The sequence below is a fragment of the Giraffa tippelskirchi genome, chromosome 2, assembly GCF_054371585.1.
Source record: "Giraffa tippelskirchi isolate mGirTip1 chromosome 2, T2T-mGirTip1v1.2.pri, whole genome shotgun sequence".
In the NCBI taxonomy this organism is placed as follows: Eukaryota; Metazoa; Chordata; class Mammalia; order Artiodactyla; family Giraffidae; genus Giraffa; species Giraffa tippelskirchi.
In genome coordinates, this window is record NC_137276.1 from 227,932,915 (window position 1) to 227,954,536 (window position 21,622).

The 21,622-nt window shown below is 47.3% G+C and overlaps 1 protein-coding gene across 3 annotated transcripts in view; it reads right to left on the reverse strand.

Moving 5' to 3' along the window:
* RCAN1 (regulator of calcineurin 1) overlaps positions 1–21,622 on the reverse strand; it is a 108,501-nt gene that overhangs the window by 11,728 nt on the left and 75,151 nt on the right. The window contains exon 2 of one of the 3 annotated variants that reach the window (XM_081572976.1): positions 6,907–7,009. The exons of the other annotated variants lie outside the window; for them this stretch is intronic. The gene's annotated coding sequence lies outside the window, so the exon portion shown is untranslated. The remainder of the gene's footprint in view (positions 1–6,906; positions 7,010–21,622) is intronic. 3 annotated transcript variants of the gene reach the window in all.

The following is a 21,622-nucleotide window of genomic DNA, read 5'->3' on the forward strand; positions in this document are numbered from 1 at the left end:
GAAGGGCTACAGCAGTAAACAGCAATTAGCCTGCGGGGAACGTTCAAGGCTGGGAGAAACCTGGAAACCGAAGTCTTGGGGAATGGTTTGATACCTGTAATTTCCTGAACACTTAAATCAAAGTTTCATACACTGGGATATTAGAGAAAACATTTGGAAATCTGTCTTGATCAATGACCTCTGTTTTTTAAAGAAAAAAAGTAGAATTTGTTTCGAAATGTGCCCCATCCACTTTTTTTTCCTGATGAAACTTTATTGGATGAATGTCCTCATTCCCACTTGTATTTCATAGTGAGAATGTGGGAAGCAATCCTAGGATTTTCGCTGGAAAACTTTGTAATTGGAGAACTAGGAATAGGCAGCTCTTTGATCATTTTCTAACGGCTACTGAATTCGGAAAAAATATACGAAAACATTTTAGAATAATCTGAACCTCTGAAACTGAGAAAGAAAACGTTAAGTGGCTGTCTGCTTGGAGACTCAGAGGCTGGGTGTTTTCGGCTTTGTTTTGAATAGGAAAGGATGAAAAAATAGAATGGATAGTACAATTGAAAAGTTAGTTCAGTTGGCCTTTTTGCAGGTAAGAGGTCTGCTCTAGAAGCATACTGGAATAGTAGGATACCAGTTCTTTGAAAAGGCTGCAATTCCTTTTTTCCCCAAATTTTCATTTTACTACTATTTTTTTTTATTGAAGTACAGTTGATTTACAATGTCGTGTAAGTTTCAGGTGTATAGCAAAGTGATTTAGTTATACATGTATGTGCATCTATTCTTCTTCAGATTCTTTTCTCATATCAGTTATTACAGGATATTGACTACAGTTCCCTGTGCTATACAGCAGGTCCTTGTTGCTTATCTCTCTTAAATGTTATTGTTGTTTAGTCACTAAGTTGTGTCCAACTCTTTGCAACCCCATGGACTGTAGCCCATCAGGCTCCTCTGTCTATGGGATTTCCCAGGGAAGAATACTGGAATGGGTTGCCATTTGTTTCTCCAGGGGATCTTCCCGACCGGATTGAATCCAAGTCTCCTGCATTGACAGGTCAATTCTTTACCGCTGAGCCACCAGGGAAGCCCTTAATCCCATTAAAATGCTGCAACGTCTTTGAACTTCCAAGTACTTTGTCAGTGTAGGTCCCTATGGCGGTCTGAGCGCTAGGTTCTTCTCACTCTCTCCAATTTCTTTATCACCTAAACGCAGTCACGTTATTTATGAAAAACATTCTCTAGTCTAGAGGCACACGTGGACACCTCATAAGCTTCCAAAAGTTGAGTGGAATCCTGCTGTTAATTTAAAAATTAACTTCAAAGATTCATTAAAGTCAACCAATAATGAAAAGAATATATGCAATGGGAAAGAGCAAACCAGAGTATTTATCCCTCCATAAAAGGAAACACAAAGTCTTCCTGGGTGAGTGAGGGTTGCTTAATCTCCATACATGGTTCCCTGCTGCCAGCTGTAGGGTTATGTAAGAGACCAGTTATGGTGTTTGCTTTGCCAAATTACCTGTAACTCCCAACCCAGGAGATTTAAATACAAAAGTTCTAGAAAAGTTTTGAATGCTGTGAAATAAGCGTACGTGTGAGTGTGTCTGCTCAGTTGTGTCCGACTCTTTGCCACCCCATGGACTGTAGTCCACCAGGCTCCTCTGTCCGTGGGATTTTCCAGGGAAGAATACTGAAGTGGGTTGCCATTTCTTCCTCCAGGGGATCTTCCTGACCCAGGGATCGAACCTGTGTCTCTTCTGTCTCCTGCATTGGCAGGCAGGTTCTTTATGGGATGCATCAGACACCAAGAAGAGAAGGTCACGTTGAGTGGTGCTTGGTTCCAGGAACTGTGCACTTGGACCGGCTGCATTTTCAGCGCAGAGGCTGCAGCGGACCCTGGGGGCACATGCAGGCTCTGGTGGCAGCGTGGGTATGGGAGGCATCAGTGGAGGGAGGTGACAGGGGAAAGGGACAAGGAGGCAGAAGACACAGAGGCGCACTCTACTCCCCCAGCACGCCTGTCCCTCCTGTCCTCTCTCTCCTGGACTCCGCCTCGGTTAACAAGAGCTAAGGGGAGATCAGGGGAGGAAGAAGAGGTTCATTTCTCCATCTCCTCCTCACTTGCCTTCCCCTCCCACTAAAACTCCTGACATGAAGCTCCAGTTCAATCGTGTGGGCAAACCTGGAACGTTTCTGTTCATCTGAGACAACACACTGAACTCACTCAAATTAACAAGTGTGGTTTCACGGTGTGCGTGCTCAGGGGTGTCTGACTCTTTGCAACCTTTTGAACTGTAGCCCTGCCAGGCTCCTCTGTCGATGGGATTTTTCAGGCAAGGATACTGGAGTGGGTTGCCGTGCCCCCCGCCAAGGGGTCTTCCCCACCCTGGGATTGAACCCACATCTCCTGTGTCTCCTGCCCTGCAGGGAAAAATTCCTTACCCTCTGAGCTATGGGGGCAGGGAGTGGGGGAAGTTCATGGTTTCATTATATGGATGGGAAAAAAAAAAAAGTTATCGTGAGGTATTCGAAGATGGTTCAACTGTCTTTGCTCAAAGAAATCAGTGATAAATGATAGATTTTTTCATTAGGCTATCCCTAAAGCCTCCCACAGCATGCCATTCTGTACCTGCTTTTGAATTGATGGTGAGCTCCATCTGAATTTCGGACAGTAAAGAAAGAATCTGCCTGCAATGCGGGAGACCCAAGTTTGATCCCCGGGTGGGGAAGATCCCCTGGAGAAAGGAAGGGCTACCCACTCCAGTATTCTTGCCTGGAGAATCCCATGGACAGAGGAGCCTGGCAGATTACATATGGTCCGTGAGGTCGCAAAGAGTTGGACGTGACTGAACAACTAACACTTTCACTTCCATCTGAATCATATTTAGGGAACTTGAGTGCTTCCATTTCTAGATCAAGGAAAGGGGCTCAAAGTGGTGCTGATTGTAGGGAGGCTAGCTTGGATGCTGGCAAAAACCACTGGTCACAAAGTGTCCCCAACCCCCGGCCCAGGAGAGATGGCACCTAGGGTCCAATAGCACAAGCGTCCCATGGTATGAGAGGTACAGGGCATGGACCCTTCGTGGTGTTCCAAAGCCCCATCTGGCACTTCATTTGCTCCCCTGATAGTTCTTGTTAGGAATGTCCATCTTGGACTGTATGTCTGTTACACACGGACTTGCATTTCTAAACATCCTATGGTATTTGTATGAGCTCCCTGTTGGTTCAGACGATAAAGAATCTGCCTGCAATGCAGGAGACCTGGGTTTGATCCTTGGGTCGGGAAGATCCTGTGGAGAAGGGAACGGCAACCCACTCCAGTATTCTTGCCCAGACAATTCCATGGACAGAGGCTACAGTCCATGGGGTCGCAAAGCGTTGGACATGAGTGACTAATGCACATGGTATTTGTATATCCCTTGTGGTCGGAAACTCAACTACCTTCTTAATTCTTGTTTTCAAGTTGGATGTAAGTGATTTGAAGAAAATAGTGCCCACCGAAACGTCTCATTAAAACTCTCAAAAAGCATGCTAAAAATTGCACTTAACATAGTAAAACTGCAACCAGAAGTTAGAGAAGCACAATGAAATGCTTTTGTCCATTGAACCCTTTAGATGGTTTGCATTTCTTCCATTCATACCATTCAAAATTTGAAATGAAGTTCTTCAACCTGCATTTCTGGCTCCAAGCAGTCAGAACATATTTTCATTAAGAAGTGTCTATTTTCAGCAAGGAAAAAATGAGGTTTATGTTGAAATTCATCATTCCCATTACAGCATGCCTAAAGCTGAGTGAAAATGACCTCATCACACCCATTACACACCCCAAGGGGTTCACAACCACGCCAAGAATGTGCCACCCGTGAAGCCTTCCAAGAGATGACCAGAGAGAAAAACTGAGTTCTGACTGTGTTTCGCAAACCAGAGCAGAGCAGAGGATGAAGACATTTGCGAAAGATCTCCTGGAAGGGAAAATGAAACACCCAACTGAGATCAAAGATATCAGAGTGTTTATCTTGAATGGCAAGGAAACTCACATTTTAGTGGCACCTTTAGCCTCTGAGATAATGGACTAGCTTTACTGTTATTTAATATTCACAGTCCTTCCCACTATAATGTGAAGCATTGTTCCCCCAACCTAAGTTATTGCACAAAAGAAAAACACAGCGGCTGCTGACTCATCTTGATCACTCCCCAGTCTAACAGGTGTTACTCACCGAAGGGACGTTCTTGTGCTCACCTTATCAACCGGGTTCATATCAAATTCCGAGTGACCGTAAAGACTCAACCATATGACATAGGCACAGAGCCCAGGACGGCGCCCGAAACACTATCAGTGGTTGGTGTGTGTTATGTTGAGTTTCTAGTTCCTGTCTAATCCGTAACGAAACTGAGGTTCAGAGGGGCTCACTGTGTTGGGGAGAGTGATCACCCCTTCGCCCTGATCCTCTGACTATGGAGTCCCTGCTTGTTCCATGGAACCACTCGTGCACTGCAGCCTTGTCCCTTGGTATTTCCCCATCTACGTTCTCTAAGTCTCTCTGGCATCTTGCATGGCTTCCTCTCCTAGGTGCCCTGCTGGTCAGTGGAGATGTCTCTAGGTTTTCTGGACCACTCCGCCCCCCCATTTGGCTCTCCTGCACCCTGCTTCAGGCAGCCCTCTGCAACCACAGTAGCTTTCTAACTGACCTCACTGTGGCCAGTTTCTTATTGCTTCCAAATAGCGTGTAATTTCCCCAACAAAAAACTTCCCGAAGCCAAGCCTGATCACATTCCTCTCCTACAAGACTATAGAGATTTCAGTGACTTCCTGTTGCTCTGTAGGTTAAAGATAAGATTTTCGCTTGGTATTCATCCGTTCATCCATCCATCTACCCAATTTTTTATCCAAGCACAGTTCCAGGTACTGGGTGTTCAAAGGTGAAGACAGACAAAACTCTCTGCCCTCATGAAGCTTATATTCTAGATGAGACAAAAGAAAAAGAAATGAGATAAAGCGTAAAATACACAGTGTGTTTCAATAGTGGTAAGAGGAATAATTAAAGTTGGGAAAGGGAGAAAGAAAGCGAGATAGAAAGAGAAAGTGTAAAAGAAGTAGGGAGGAGGGAAGGAAGGATGGAAGGGAAAACAGACAGACTCCCCAGGAAAGGTATCCCTGAGAAGATGACAGCTGGGTACATCAAGACTTAAAGGAAGTGGTGGAGTGAACTGTGGAATGCTTGGAACAGCATTCCAGGCTGAGGGAACAGAAGGCACAAAGTCCCCTGACACATTCCAGGCCCAGCAGCAGCCTCAGGGTGGGCTGCAGAGGAGGAATGTGGACAAAGTACTTGGGAGCGAGGCCACTTGAGACTTTTAGCCACTGGAAGGTCTCTGGCTTACATGCTGATATCAGAAGGGTCTGAGTAGAGGAGGGGCATCATGCCACAAAACTACTCCAATGTCTGGATTCAGAACACATAGGCTGGGGGCAAAGGTGCCCCCATGGCACGAGGCCTTCTCTGATTGCGGAGCTCGCGACTCCTCTAGGCAGCCCTCAGCTTTGCCTGCTCTCCTCGGGTCCCTCAGTGAGTTCCTCCCTAGTCTCTTTTCTGCATACCAACTCTGATTTATCCTTCAAAGCCCATCACTGAACACCCCTTCTCCCTGAGGCGCCCCTCCAGGCCTCATGTTCGCTCCCTCCTTTAACCCTGGTGATGCTCCTGCCCCACAACAGGCACTCCATGCAGTCTGCCTGATACCCTAGTTATATTCTTACCTGGCAGCCCTACAGGACTTCACCGGGAATGGTTCATCTGAGACAGACAAAGAGCTAGCATCCATCAGCCATCAAAAAGCCATGGCTGTCTGTGTTCCTAACTGGAGGGTGTCCCGTGTCTTTGGTTTAAACAAAGACCATGCCATTCCTTTTCATTGCAGGAGGTGCTAAAGGCACACGTTTGCTCAGCGGGTGCTGATCACATTCCGGGGTGCACTTCCTCCCTCCTTGCAGCTTAGTGGCTCGCGGATGTCCGGGCTTGGGTCTGACCACCAGCTCACCACCAGCTCCAGACTGAGGTGCCCCCATAGACACTCCCAGAGCCGTGTGACTCTCCTTAGGGGTCTACAGTCAGGGTCTCGACGACAACCCTTTGTCATTTGGGCGGAACGTGAACAATTTAATAGATGTTCACTTGTCTTTTTTAAAATGCCTGTTTTTAGGGTGTGTTTTGTTCAGGTGTACAGTGTAGAGTAGAATTTGTCTAGAATTTACAAATTGAATGCTTTTACTGGCAGTTGCACTCAGAAATCTTTTATCTATGAGGTTCAAGATCAAAAATGTTTGGAGACCTATCGTCTCCACAGTAGTGTGGTTAAATTCCCAACTTTCTGCTTTTTTGTGTGTGATGATCACATGTGAAAAAGAGAACTGAAACTATTCTTCTTTCTGATTTCCATTTTTGTTCTCTCTGAGGGGTAATGGGGGGGTGGGCGGGGGAGGGGGGCGGAGCCAGATGCGGCTCAGAAATTTACTGCTCATAGAATTGCTTTGTGACTGGTAAGATCTGCTCGGCCACAGCGAGGGGCCTTTGCATGAAAGAAAATGTAAGATGGAGCTGATACTGATAGCCTTTTTTGTGATGGACTTGGAAGGTTCTAACCAGAACCCCCTAGGCAAGAGAACTTACTCTATGGCTCACTGGGTAAAGAATCTGCCTGCAATGCCGGAGACCTGGGAACATGGGTTCTATCCCTGAGTCAGGAAGATCCCCTGGAGAAGGAGTCTTGTCGAGGAAATCCCATGGACAGAGGAACCCCGAGGGCTACAGTCCACGGGGTCACAAAGAGTCAGACAGGACTGAGTGACTGAGGACACACACACACACACACACACACAAACACACACCCAGCAACCCTTAGACAAGAGGGTGCGCTCACCTCCCACTACAGAGGATGACGCCTGTGAATTCTACATCTGGGCTAAGAAAACCCTTTTTAATGAAAATCATCTTTATGTTTCATCACCATTGATCTTCTGAATCTGTACAACACGGAAGAAAGAATAACACGTTATTGACTGGAGATGCATTCACACCACAGGTGTTAGTTCCTGCCAAAATCCCCCAGTCAGTGATGTGTTAAAACTAAACTTCAGCCTCGGTCACTTTTGATACTTTGGGAAAAAACTGGAAAAGCCTGAAATATCATTTGATGCTCTTCATAGATTAAGTATAAGATAGTGTACAAATAAATTGTATTTCTGGGATAACATAGAACTTCCTATTCTTTTTAGCCAAAGATGCCAGCTGCAGTGGTGAAAATGCTAGAGGTGTGTTTTAGCCGAACGGCAATGATGCTCCGTTAAAGCTTATGTGGAAATAAAAAAAAACATGCAGTCACCCCTTTCCCAAAAAAAGAAAGAAAGGAAAGACATAAAGTAAAATAAAATAACTGATGGGGAAAAGTAGAGAGGAGAAGCATGTTCAAATCGATACCTTAAAAGACAGGTCACAGTTCATCCAAGATTTCATTTTGCTTGTTAAATTCCATGGGCACTTGAAATCCCATTAACTTTTTTCCTTATTACCTCAATCTTTCCTTAGCATTAAGACGTGAAGGTTAACCACCCCTCTGTCACTTCTTGGAAACTCACTGTTTGCAGTTCTTGAGATGGAGAAATAGCCATAGGCAAATCTAAACTACACATGATGACTTGGAGACTAGCAGCTGCAGATTAAGGGAGGTAACATTTATTTAGAGATGACTGGGGCCCAAGCCACACTAATTAATCATTCCTTATTTGCTCTCTTTAGTCCGTTCCTTTCCAGACACACCTTGCTTTAATGATTGATTTTCACTTCTGCTTTGAGGCTGTTTTCAAGCCAGGGCACAACCCCGTGATGACAAAAACCTGGACAGCACAGCTGTGCAGGGGTGGGCTGGTGACAGGCTGTTCTTGTGTCCATCAGTCACCACGAGTGCATGCTCGGTGACCGAGTTGTGTCCGGCTCTTTTGAGATCCCCTGGACTGTAGACTGCCAGGCTCCTCTGTCCATGGGGTTTTCCCAGCAAGAATACTGGAGTGGGTTGCTATTTCCTCCTCCAGGGGATGGATCTTCCTGACCCAGGGATCGAACCTGCATCTTCTGCATTGGCAGGTGGATTCTTTACCACTGAGACACCTGGGAAGCCCTCATCAGTCCCCAGGACCTGTTTGTCTTCTTTCCATTCCAGTTCCAAACAGTTTTCACAACCCTAGAATACTTCATTCCCACCCAGTAAATCCCTTTACATTCAAAGGATGAGTTTGACACCGTTGTGTGAATGCTAGTGGAAAAGCCTTGTTTGTCTCCTTCTATGTTCCATACTCATCTTGGAAGGACTGACACAACTCAAACTCTGGCTGGTACGTATGCTGCCTCAAGGCTGGCCTGGATTCTGTTCTGGTTCTGCTAAGTTCTCCCAGGGAACCTGCGGGCCCACAGACACCCCATCAGTACCGGGTGAGTGACTGGCTGAACCAGAGTCAAAGGTCAAGAGAGACGAAGGGGGAAGGAATGAGGTCAGACCGAAATCTGTCAATCTTTAACAACAGAGAGAAAACTCAGTTTTCAATAACTTGGCTTCGCAGAGCTTGTATCTGCACCTGGTTTTAAATCTCAGGATCTCAGCTCAGAAATTGTGTTTTGCCAAGTGCGGGAGAAGAGAAAAGCATTATGTGTTCTTACCTACTCTTTCCATTACCACCCACAGGCCGCATTTCCACGTCTTTGTTGGGAAGTTACCCAGGGGACCACAGAGCACGCTGTCTTTTCACACTTCACATTTTCATCATCGAGGATTATTTTAAAATCTGATGATAAGTCACCTGCGGAAGTCTATGCTGTCACCTCCGTGTGGGTATCACAATAATTCAAAACAGACTTCACAACAATAAACACAGCACAAACAAGACATCACATCTTGGTTATTGACAGTCACCATAAAAAACAAGGACAATCATGCCAATCTTGTTCATTAGGAAGATTGCGGTGTTTCTGTCAAGTGACTTGAAATTTGCACACCCCTCTTTACACCAGAGCTTCTGAAAAGGAAGAGCTGCTTTTTCTCCATCAGGTTAGTTTGCTGGTTGTGAATGGGCAGTGCCCCTCCCCCAAATAAAATTATTAGTTGCCAATATTAAAAAACCGGGAGTTTTCACAGAGAAATAGAATTTCTTTTTTTTGGGGGGGGGCAGACTGAAAAAAAAAAAAGGAAGATGGATACATATATATGTATGTCTGATTCCCTTCATTGTTCATCTGAAACGATCACAACATTGTCAATTGGCTATACCCCAATACAAAATGTTTTGGGTATTAAAAAAATAAAAAATAAAATTTTTGTTTTTAATAAAAGGAAGATGTGGCAGTTCAGAGCCCAGATGCTCATGTGGCGACGGCTGAACCCGTGGCTAAGCCCCTGCTCTTCAGATACCAATGGCTCCACCGCTCCAGACCCCAGAGGCATCTGAGTTTTTGGCCTCTGGCTTAATTTAGTAAGTCATCAAAATAGATTAGTCACCTGCTTTGAGCCAGACACTGAGAGGTAGGGACACACACAAAGCAGCTTACCCATCCACATCCCCGGGCTCAAAATGTTCTGTGTCAAATAATTACTCCAAATAATACACAGAGAGAGCGTGTCCCTGGGTCCTCCTTACACAGCAATTCTTTATTTTTTTCTGACATATCACATTTCTATGGATGACTCCCTGAGCATTTGCAGTATGTTCTCTTCACTCCTGAAATTATACTGTTATGCAAGTGAATGGTGGGGATGCTAGTATGGAGATGACCGAGATTCCGCACAAACATTTACAAACCACAGTTGGTTTCTTTAGCAATCGTTAGGGAAGACAGGATTGGGCCATACCAGGGAGGCACACGTCACGGCTGAGAATCAACACTGACGGATTTCTGCAGAACCAGCTTATAGGTGAATGGAGACGGAAGGGTTTGGTTAGCAATGATATTCTACAACACGAGTTAGACCGATGATCTAAGGTAGATTGAGATCCCGGTATCCTCAGGGTGAGGCTTTTAAAGATAGTTTTCAAAAGATCCTTTTGAGAAGACAGTGTTTTAAAGTGGTCTTGTAAGATTCTCGGATACAGTTTGATCCATCTTCTAATGTGAAAAGAACTCTCAGGAAGAGGGAGCCTGACTTCATCCTTGAGTGTGAGCTGTGGTGGTGCAACCGCTCCCCTTGCGGGGGTGAAATTCTGTGGCACACTCAGTGATCCGTGGCCAGCGTTGGCTGAGCCCCTACTTCTGCTCCTGTAACTAACCCCCCCACCCCAACCAACCAAAAACCCAACAGTCACTGGCTGCTCCTAGACTCTGAGACACAGGTTATTGTGCAGGAGGTTTGTTAGGGAGTATGATAGCTCAGCTGGTAAAGAATCCGGAGACCCTGGTTCAATTCCTGGGTTGGGAAGATCCCCTGGAGAAGGGATAGACTACCCACTCCAGTATTCTTGGGCTTCCCTGGTGGCTCAGTTGGTAAAGAATCCGCCCGCAATGCGGGAGACCTGGGTTCGATCCCTGGGTCGGGAAGATACCCTGGAGAAGGGAGAGGCAACTCATTCCAGTATTCTGGCCTGGAGAATTCCATGGACTATATGTATAGTCCATGGGGCCACAAAGAGTCCGATACGACTGAGCGACTTTCACTTTCACTTTCTTCAGTGATCAACACCCAGGGATGGGAAGGAGATGGGACGGGTGGGAGCGGTGGGAGGGGAGGGGAAGGGAAAGGGAGTGGAGAAAAAGAGGCTGGGCAGAGAGAGGGTGGAGCTACCAGGTGGTCCCAGTGGAAGCCCTGCAGACTCTGTGGGGAGTTTCGAAGACGGGCCGACTCTCACTGGAGCAGAAGGGCTGGGCCATGGTACCCCCTGCATTGGTCAGCTCTGGGATGGGAGGTACCTTGAGAAGGAGGGGACTTAGGGAAGTGGCTCTCAGCTGAACTCAGCCCCCAAAAGGGGCAACAAGGACAGTTGGGGGACAAATCCATCATTCCTGAAGGGATCTGGGTATGTAACTGTGTCCCTCAACCCACCAACAAACCAGGCTTTCCTCATGGCTCAGTTGGGAAAGAATCCGCCTGCAATGCAGGAGACTCCGGTTCAATCCCGGGGTTGGGAAGGTCCCCTGGAGAAGGGAAAGGCTACCCACTCCCGGGGCTTCACTTGGGAAGCCCCGAGTGAACTGTAGTAAACCCAACAGTTTAAACTTTGAGTATAAACCAGGTCAACCAAAACCCTGAATTCCTCCCAGGAGTTTGTCCTAAGGAAATCCTCAGGGCTGTGGGAAAAGATTTCAATGCAAATACATTCCCTGCACCATTCTTTATGCAAATAACACACTAGAACAAACTAATCATCTGATCAGAAAACAGCTAATAAATATGCTGAATACACTACAGAGCCACTCACACCTCACAAGAAGGAGATGAGAACTATTTAACAACATAAAAACGATGTTCACAACTTGCTATTTAGAGGAGAAAAAAAAAAACAGTTTTCAAAGCAATGTTTACTGTTGTGACTTCATCTTGATGAAAAGAAAGATTGCAGTGCTTTCTTTTTTTCGCTTCTTCGGACTTATTAGAATTTCTAAAACGCACATTTATTGTTTTTGTAACAAAAAAGGCTTTTCTCTTCCGCCACCCCCACTCTGTGTTCTATGTCAGTATTGTGTCAAGGACCATGGGTAATAGATACACTGAGGCAGAAGGTTAGAGACGAAATCTACTCATTTTCTCTTTTGTTTTGCATAGCAGTCTGGTGTCATGGGACTTTCCAGGTGGCTCAGTGGTGAAGAATCTGCCCGCCAATGCAGGAGATGTAGGAGATGCGGGTTCAATCCCGGGGGCGGGAAGATCCCCTGGGGGAGAATATGGCAAACCATTCCCTGGAAAATCCCACGGACAGAAGATCCTGGAGGGCTACAGTCCGCAGCGTCACAAAAAGTTGGAGACGATTGAGCGACTGAGCACGCACGCGTGCACTGGTGTCATGACCTTTAATTCATTATTCCCAAGCCTTGTGTTTTTAACTCATTAATATTTGGAAGCTTCAACTGTGGGAAGAATCCCATTTCTAATCTAAATATCTTTAACAGATTTCACCAGAAAATGTTTACTTTGTTTACCTTTGATAAGGTCTCCCACCAACCCTCTTTAGCTGGTGAACTGTCCAAAGTGTGTGGACTGAGCCTGTCTCCCTGGAATCAAGGTCATGCATTGGCCAGGACAGGGTCCTGTGATTCTATCTGGCTCCACAGTGTGAGTCGCTGGGCTGAGCAGACCTCACATGTTCCTCCCTGTCCATCACCAACTCCTGGAGCTTACTTAAGACTCATGTCCATTGAGTCAGTGATGCCATCCAACCATCTCTTCCTCTATCATCCCCTTCTCCTCCCACCTTCAATCTTTCCCAGCATCAGGGTATTTTCCACTGAGTCAGTTCTTCACATCAGGTGGTCAAAGTATTAGAGTTTCAGCTTCAGCATCAGTCCTTCCAATGAATATTCAGGACTGATTTCCTTTAGGATGGACTGGCTGGATCTCCTTGCTGTCCAAGGGACTCTCAAGAGTCTCCTCCAACACCACAGTTCAAAAGCCATCAATTCTTCAGCGCTTAGCTTTATAGTCCAACTCTCACATCCATATGTGAGTACTGGAAAAACCATATCTTTGACTGGAATTACCTAATAAACCTTTCCCCGTGACTGTGTTCACAATGACAGCCGTTTAATGTATAAGACCTGCCCGAGAATTTGCATTTAATCATCAGCTTCTGGAGATCAAAGTCTCAGTCCAAAGTGAATGCATTACTAAGAGGGAAATTCCAGGCAGCAAGTAAGTTACAGGGGAAAATTCCTTGGACAGGTGGGTTCTCCCAGGGCTGGGTGTTTCCCTACCTGCAGATAAGACATTATTTTTCAAGCATCTACGCTGAGCAGCATCTTGTGTGGGCTGTTTGGAGTTAAGAACAGATTAACATATCTGAAGAAAACTCCTCGTTTGTTGATTGTTTAACTACCATTTATCAAGGATCTGCTCTGAGCCTTCTCAGATTCCACCACTGGGTTAAATTACACCTACTACATAGTCTCATAACACTGGGAACCTCTAGTGTTTAGTATTTATCACATATTCTTGGCCGCACCTCACAGCTTCTGGGATTTTAGTTCCCTCACCAGGGATCAAACCCCAGACCCTCCACAGTGAGAGCTCGGAGTCCTAACCACTGGATTGCCAGGGAATTCCCTTTATCACATTTTAACTGGTTTCCTCCACTAACTATGGAGAAGGCAATGGCAACCCACTCCAGTACTCTTGCCCGGAAAATCCCATGGACGGAGGAGCCTGGTGGGCTGCAGTCCATGGGGTCACTAAGAGTCAGACACGACTGAGCGACTTCACTTTCACGCATTGGAGAAGGAAATGGCAACCCATGGGGGGAGCCTGGTGGGCAGCCGTCCATGGGGTCGCACAGAGTGGGACACAACTGAAGTGACTTAGCAGCAGCAGCAGCAGCAGCTACTAAACTAAGGGCATACCAAAGTCACGGATCCTGGAACACTTAGGTCCTTCTGTAAGTATTTGTTGAATAAAGCATGCTGCTAAGTATCTGGTTCTTCACTGCAGGTGCAGAGAGGAGCGAGACATGACTAGTCCTTCATGGACAGGGAATTGGAATTCCCCTGTGGCCCAGTGGTTAAGAATCTGCCTTCCAATTCAGGGGTCTTGGGTTCGATCCCTGGTAGGGGAACTAAGGTCTCACATGTCTCGGGGCAACTAAGCCCACATGCCACAGCTCCTGAACCTGTGCACCTCAACTAGAGAAGCTCTCGCACCGCAATGAAGATGCAGGGCAGCCAAATCCAAACAAACAAACAACAACAACAACAACAAAAACCTCACAGTCAACTCAATCATGAAATTCTTACTAAGCCATGACCAGGTGCCCAGTACTCTGTGTGGAGAAGGAAATGGCAACCCACTCCAGTATTCTTGCCTGGAGAATTCCATGGACAGAGGCGCCTGGTGGGCTACAGTCCATGGGGTCTCAAAACACAACTAAGTGACCAACACACAGACAGACACACACACATAGTACTCTGTGAGGGGGTTCAAAAGCCTAAGACACAGTTCCTTCTGTTATAGGGGCTTAACATCAAAGCCTGTGAGATGAGACTGCAACTCTAGTGATGAGATAATATACATGAGCCATCTGTGTTGCAGGTAGTAAAAGCTCAGGATATGAGGTGGAGGGTAGGGATCAATGATGATCCTGTCTCAATACCCAATTAGTCCAGTTATGGAAAGTCCTGTGGGTTAAGGCCTTAAAAATAGGGTTAGATTTTTAAATGAGTAGGAAAAGAATATAGCTCTGTATTTTCTCATTACTACTTGAATATAAGGTATTGTTGTTTAGTGGCTCAGTCGTGTCCGAATCTCTGTGACCCCATGGACTACAGCACGCCAGGCTTCCCTGTCCTTCACTATCTCCCGGAATTTGCTCAAACTCATGTCCATTGAGTTGGTGATGCCATCCAACCATCTCATCCTCTGTCGTCCCCTTCTCCTCCAGCCCTCAGTCTTTCCCAGGGTCTTTTCCAAAGGGTCAGCTCTTTACATCAGGTGGCCAAAATATTTGAGCTTCAGCTTCAGCATCAGTCCCTTCCGCGAATATTCAGGGATGATTTCCTTTAGAATTGGTTGGTTTGCTCTCCTTGCTGTCCAAGGGACTCTCAAGTCTTCTCCAGCACCACAGTTTCAAAGCATCAAAGGTATTAGGAAAGTTAACATTTTCTTCATCCACAGTAATGCAGACTCAAAAAAGGAGTTGCTTTTTATTAAAGACATACATAGTGTGATTTTGAAGAAACTTCTTTGAGTGCCTGTATTTTGGCATGGCATTGGTTAAGTGTTGGTATTTGTTAATCTGATGTCTTGGATTTCTTGGGAAATCCTACTTTTGTTAGTTTATTTCTACAATACAAAAAAACCATGCAGTACATGTGGCTACATTTTTAATATTTTGATAGAAATATCAAAATAAATGAACTTATTAGACAAAATCTTCTGTTAGTTCACAGACCCAGTCTGGGGTTTTTGAATACAGTATCTGTCAGTGTGGGGAGGATGCAGAGAGCTGCTATAAAGACATTTTTGGCAGATGGAATTTTCTGAAGATAGTTGCCACAAACCTCCCCTCCCACATGCTCTTGTAGAACTTTGTCATTCCCCCACCCAGAGGACAGTTGTGTCTCTTCTGGCCTTGAACACGGGTGAGCCTTTGTGAGAGTCTCAACAGACACTGTGGGGCTTCCCTAGTGGCTCAGATGGTAAAGAATCTGCCTGCAAAGCAGGAGATCCGGGTTCGATCCCTGGGTCAAGAAGATCCCCTGGAGAAGGGAATGGAAATCCACTCCAGTATTGCTGCCTTGGAGAATCCCATGGACAGAGGAGCCTGGTGGGCTGCAGTCCGCTAAGAATCAGACACGACTTAGCGACTGAACAATAGCCACAGACGCTATAGGGTGGAAATGGCATCACGTGACTCCTGAGGCTAGAACATAAAAAGCCATGCACTTGTGCCTCGTTCTCTTGGAACCCAGTCACCATGCTGTCGGGAAGCCCAGGCAGCCTGCGGAGAGGAACTGAGGCCCCCCCGGCCCAAAGCCCTGGAGGGGCTACCAAACACCAGCTGGCACAACTTGCCAACCGTGTGAGTGTGACATCTGGAGTGGTTCCCCGGCATCCAGCTAGGCAAACCCAGCAGACGCCACGTGGAGGAGAGAAGAGCCATCTAGGCGCGAATCGCAGATTCCTGAGCAAAATAAATGACTGTTGCTGTTTTAAGCTGCTGAGTGCGGGGTGGTTTGCTTCCCAGAAATAGGAACCGGAAGGATGTTTCAGAGACAGGTGGAAGTGGCCAGGTCTCTGTAACTGATTACATTTGGACGGTAGGGAAGGAAAGACCGAAGTGATGGACTGCTTTCCCACGAAGAGTAGGATCTTTCACAGGCAGAGGGAGAGGCAGAGGATGGATGTGTAGGTTAGGGGTTGAGGTTGGGAAGGTTGATTCTGGTTTTTCATCATTTATATAAGTGGCTGCTTTTTACCTGGCCATGGACAAGAAGGATGTAACAGAGTGGGAAAGAGCATGGACTCTGGAGCCAGGCTGTCTGGGTTGGGGCCCTGGCATTGACATGTCTCAGCTGTGTGACCTTGGACAAGGTTCTTCACTCCCATGTGCTTTGGTTTCTTTGTCTGTAAAAGGAGGATCATAACAACAGAACCTGCCTCATACAGTGGTTGCGACAGTCGTGACCTAATGTCTAAAAAGGGCTTGGCACAGAAGAGGTTCTAGGAAAGTGTCTGCTGTTGTGATCCATCTAACTATGGGCCTTGCATAGTGAGGCGGGCTGAAGACCGGCCTCTCAAAGACATCCACGTCTGAATCCCTGGGACTCTGAACACATGACTTCACAGAGCAGAGGAGAACTTGCAGGTGTGATCAAGCTAAGGACCGTGACATGGGAGATGACCTTGAGATTGTCCGGGGACAGTAAGAAGGGTCAGAGTTGGCCCCTGATATGATGATGGAAGCGGGTCGAAGTGATGTGAGCCTGTGAACCAATGCTCTTGCCTCTAAAACTTGAAAAAAGGCAGGGAAACCAATTCCTGATTTTAGCCCACTGAGTGATTTTGGTGTTCTGACCTCCAGCACTGTAAGATAATAAACCTGTGTGGTTGCAGGCACTGAATCTGTGGTAGTTTGTTACAGCATAAATAGGAAACTAATTCAGATTTTAACCTTGGGGGAGGTTATAGAACATGGAGTAGATAGAATGAAAAGAAGATGAGTTTTGGAATCAATAAGACATCTCTTTATTCCTCTTCTCCTGACTTAGCATTGTTGGGACATTTCTTCTTTAATCTTAGCTTGTGGAGTAGCTAAAGCCCTGGCTCTGGTATAAGCACAGACTCCAGCTCTCATTTGCTGGGGGTCTTCCATCAGTGGGTGCCAGCCAGCAAGACCACAGTGGTTATACATGACCAGCATCTGCCCTGACTGGCTGATGTCCTTTCTGACTGATTGGTGCCCACAAGGTCTTAGTTGCTATTAATTTTGAATATTACCTCTAGACGTAAAACTGAGTTTTCTCTTCTATAACTTAGGCACAACTTAAGTCAAAGGTGACTGCTTCCATGAAATTAAAAGACACTTGCTCTTTGGAAGGAAAGCTATAACAAACCTAGACAGCATATTAAAAAGCAGAGACATCACTTTGCCAACAAAGGTCCCTATAGTCAAAGCGATGGTTTTTCTGGTAGTTATATGTAGATGTGAGAGTTGGACCATAAAGAAGACTGAAAGCTGAAGAACTGATGCCCTCAAATTGTGGTGTTGGAGAAGACTCTTGAGAATCCCTTGGACAGCAAAGAGATCAAACCAGTCAATCCTAAAGGAAATCAACCCTGAATAGTCATTGGAAGGACTGCTGCTAAAGCTGAAGCTCCAATACTTTGGCCACCTGATACAAAGAGCCCACACATTGGGAAAGACCCTGATGCTGGGAAAGATTGAAGGCCAAAGGAGAAGGAGGGGTGGCAGAGGATAAGATGGTTGGATGGCATCACTGACTCAATGGACATGAGTGTGAGCAAACTCTGGGAGACGGTGAAGGACAAAGGAGCCTGGTGTGCTACAGCCCATGGGGTCACAAAGAGTTGGATATGACTTAGCGACTAGACAACAACAACAAAAGTCAAAAGTGGTACAATTAGCCTAAGTAAGTAGTCCTCACAATGTACTTTCAAAGCAGCAGCATCTCTTTACCTGGGAATGTGTTAGAAGTACACAGAATTGCCCCACCTACTGTACCAGACAGAATTCTAAAATGGCCCACTGTCCCCCTTCCCTGGTGGACAAGGCAGGCATAACATTGTCCCCAGGACCATGGCCATGATGAGTTTTAGCCATGATTGGCTTATGACTCTTTGTGACCCCATGGACTGTAGCCCGCCAGGTTCCTCTGTCCATGGGATTCTCCAGGCAAGAATACCGGAGTGGGTTGCTATTTCCCTCTCCAGTGCCACACTGCACAGTTTGTGAAAGGGAGATAAGCCAGGCTGAGCCCTTAGAAGAGACCAAGCTCTTTCTGAAGTCAGAGATTAGACGCGTGAGAGAGATCCCTTGTCATTGGCTTGACGGAGGAAGGGGGTCAGTATGTAAGTTGCCTCAAGGAGAGAGGGTGGCCTTGGAATGAAATGGGGATCTGAGTGTTTGCAGAAGCAGATTCTTCCCCAGACTTCCAGAAAGGAAGGCAGCCCCACCTGTGACTTGATGCTAGCCTTGCATGACCTGGAGCAGAGAAGCTGGCCGCACCACACCCTGACTCTTGACTACACACCCCGACTTCTGACTCCAGACCTGCCAGCTAATAAGTGGGTGTTGAGTTAAGCCATTCCACTTGTGGTATTTCATTACATAGTGGAGAATATATTTACTGAATCAGAAGCTCTGGGTTTTAACAAGCCCTCCATGTGACTGGAATGCATGCGCAAGTTTGAGCACCTCTGGTGTCCACAAGGGGCCCACCCAGCAGAGATTAGGCAACTTCAGATGTGGTGAGCATCAGCTGCAGCTGTCCTAGCATATATTCCAAGAGTCTTTCTGCTCCTCTGCTGCATTTGAAAGAGTTTTAAAAAGCACACACACACACATAAACACACACAATGTTCCAGACTTGCCCTTTTCAGGTGGAATATCAGACAGATCATTAGACATTCTGCAAATACCAGACAAGGGGGGCCATGCAAACTTCCTTTTCCCCCTTCAACCTAAGAGTTCAGGGCAGTTGGAGCTATTACCCATAAAACAGCTGCAGAAGGGAAGTCCTAAGGGAAGTGGGGCCAGGGAAGGCAGGATCACATGCCATCTTCCGAGAGGCTGTGAGCAGGGCCAGGTTGACCTGAGTTTCCAAAACTATAAAAGCAGAACCAACCCCCTAGGGCGGCTGTGAGGCTGTTAAAGCCACACCCCGGGGCTCAGGACAGGGCCTGGCACAGGGACACAGAGGCGGGGGCACCTGTCCTGCCTCTGTCTCCGGTTCCATCTTCCTCCAGTTCATCCTTCTGCACGCTTCTCACTTCTCCCAGCTTTTCTGATTTGTCTCTTTTTTTTTTAATTAGTGTTCACATGGTTTATGTTTCTCTAACCTATTTATTTCATTTTGGCCATGCCATAGATCGAGCCAGTCCATCCTAAAGGAAACTGACTCTGAATATTCATTGGAAGAAGGACTGATGCTGAAGCTGAAGCTCCAATACTTTGGCCACCTGATGCGAAGGGTCGACTCATTGGAAAAGCTCCTGATGCTGGGAAAGATGGAAGGCAAAAAGAGGAGGAGGAGGCGGCGGCAGAGGATGGGATGGTTAGATAGCATCATGGAACGGACATGAATTTAAGAAACTCCAGGAGACAGCGAAGGGCAGGGGAGCCTGGCATGCTGCAGTCCATGCGGGTTGCAAAGAGTCAGACTTGACCAAGCGACTGAACAACAATAAAAGGGGCAGCCTATTTATCTGAAGGGACGGCTGGAAGCTCCGCCCGGCTCTCTGCAGGATCCTCTGCAGATGGGACCTGAGGCACAGGGAGGAGGAAGCATGGGGGGGAAGGATGCTGGAAGGGGAGCCTCAGAGAACGCACCATGGCTACCTCTTCTTTGAGATGTTCCCAAGCCAGGTGTTAAGAACCCAGCTGTCCTTTCCCTGTGAGCCCTCCTACAGCCTCCATTCACCCTCAGGAGAAAAACCCAGACTCGTGACAAGTGGTTCCTGCTATCCCTTGGTGCGAGTCCCGCCCGCGACGCAGGCCAGCTCAGGCCGCTGTCCTGGTTCCTGGATGCTGCCCCGGCCGGGTCTTCACGTCTCAGGACCTTTATCCAGGCAGCTATCTGCTGGGCCGCCTTGTGCGTCGGCTCCAACTCTGAGCCCCGCTTGAATAACAGCGGAAACACCACTCCCCAGAGATGCTGCCCCTCGGACACAGCCGAGTCCTCTGCTAAGCACTCCTTTCCCTTCCTGGCTTCTCTGGTGGCTCAGAGGGTAAAGCGTCTGCCTGCAATGCAGGAGACCCGGGTTTGACCCCTGGGTCAGGAAGACCCTCTGGAGAAGGAAACGGCAGCCCACTCCAGTCCTCTTGCCTGGAAAATCCCATAGATGGAGAAGCCTGATAGGCTACAGTCCATGGGGTCGCAAAGAGTCGGACACGACTGAGCAACTTCACTTCACTTTACTTTCCTTCCTGGAACACGTGACAGCGGTAACTGGTCTGGAGTGTAGGACTGGAAAGTGACCTCCCTGCTGGCACAGGGAGCCCTCCAGGCACATCCAGCCCAGGTCCCGGCCCCCGGGAGATGGCTCAGAGATTCTCTGTGGACTGAGTGGCTGAATGAATTCATGATCGTGTTCTCTGTAAATTCCAAAATATTGAAAAGGAAAGAGGAATTTAGGGAAAAAGAAAAGAAAAGAAAAAGATACCTGGCACCTTTTAAAACTTGTAAATGAGTTGCAGGAGAATCTGATTTGTGGTTCCTTTCCTTGGTCATTCATCAAGCTTTTTTCCTAAGCATCTTCTGAGGAGGAGCCACGCGGGTCCCTGAGAGAGAGCAAGTGAAGGAGATACTGCCCTGCTCTCTGGAAACACCCACTTTCCATCAGAGCTTCCCCGGTGGCTCAGATGGTAAAGAATCCACCTGCAATGTGGGAGACCTGGGTTCGACTCTTGGGTCGGGAAGATCCCCTGGAGAAGGGAAGGGCTACCCACTCCAGTATTCTTGCCTGGGGAATCTCATGGACAGAGGAGTCTGGTGGGTTATAGGCCATGGGGTCACAAAGAGTCGGACACGACTGAGCGACTAACAGTTTCACTTTCACTTAGAACTGGGGGGCTTCCCAGGTGATTCTAGTGGTACAGAACCTGCCTGCCAATGCAGGAGACATAAGGGACGCCAGCTAGATCCCTGAGTCAGGAAGATCCCCTGGAGGAGGGTACGGTAACCCACTCCAGTATCCTTGCCTGGAGAATCCCATGGACAGAGGAGCCTGGCGGGCTGCAGTCCACGGGGTTGCAAAGAGTCAGACACGACTGAGGCAACTTGGCACACATGCCCTGAGAACTCTCCTTTATGTCTTAGCCAACAGCAGTACTGGTGGTACGTGCAGAAGGGGAGCCCAGGGTACCACTGGGTGGGAGCAGGGAAGCTTCGTAAGGCTGTGCCATGTGAACACCAAGGCGCATCCCTGAAGGCCAGGGGGCAGTGAGATAAGATGGAGGCATCTGATATGTGGACCAAGCTTCTCCTCCGGCCCCCTGTCGGTGGTGTGAGAGCTGCTGGGACCACCTTTCCCCTGCCCTGCACCTGCAATCGTGGGTGGGCTGATCAGCCCTCTGGTTCAGCAGTCCCCGTGACTTCTCAGTGGAGCGCAAACTAAACCAGGAGGCAAGAGCTAAGCAAAGTCACAAGACCAGCACCCCTCCCCTACACCCTGGCTTTGTTTCACTGTCTCCTCAAGTTTGCTTCCTGCTCTG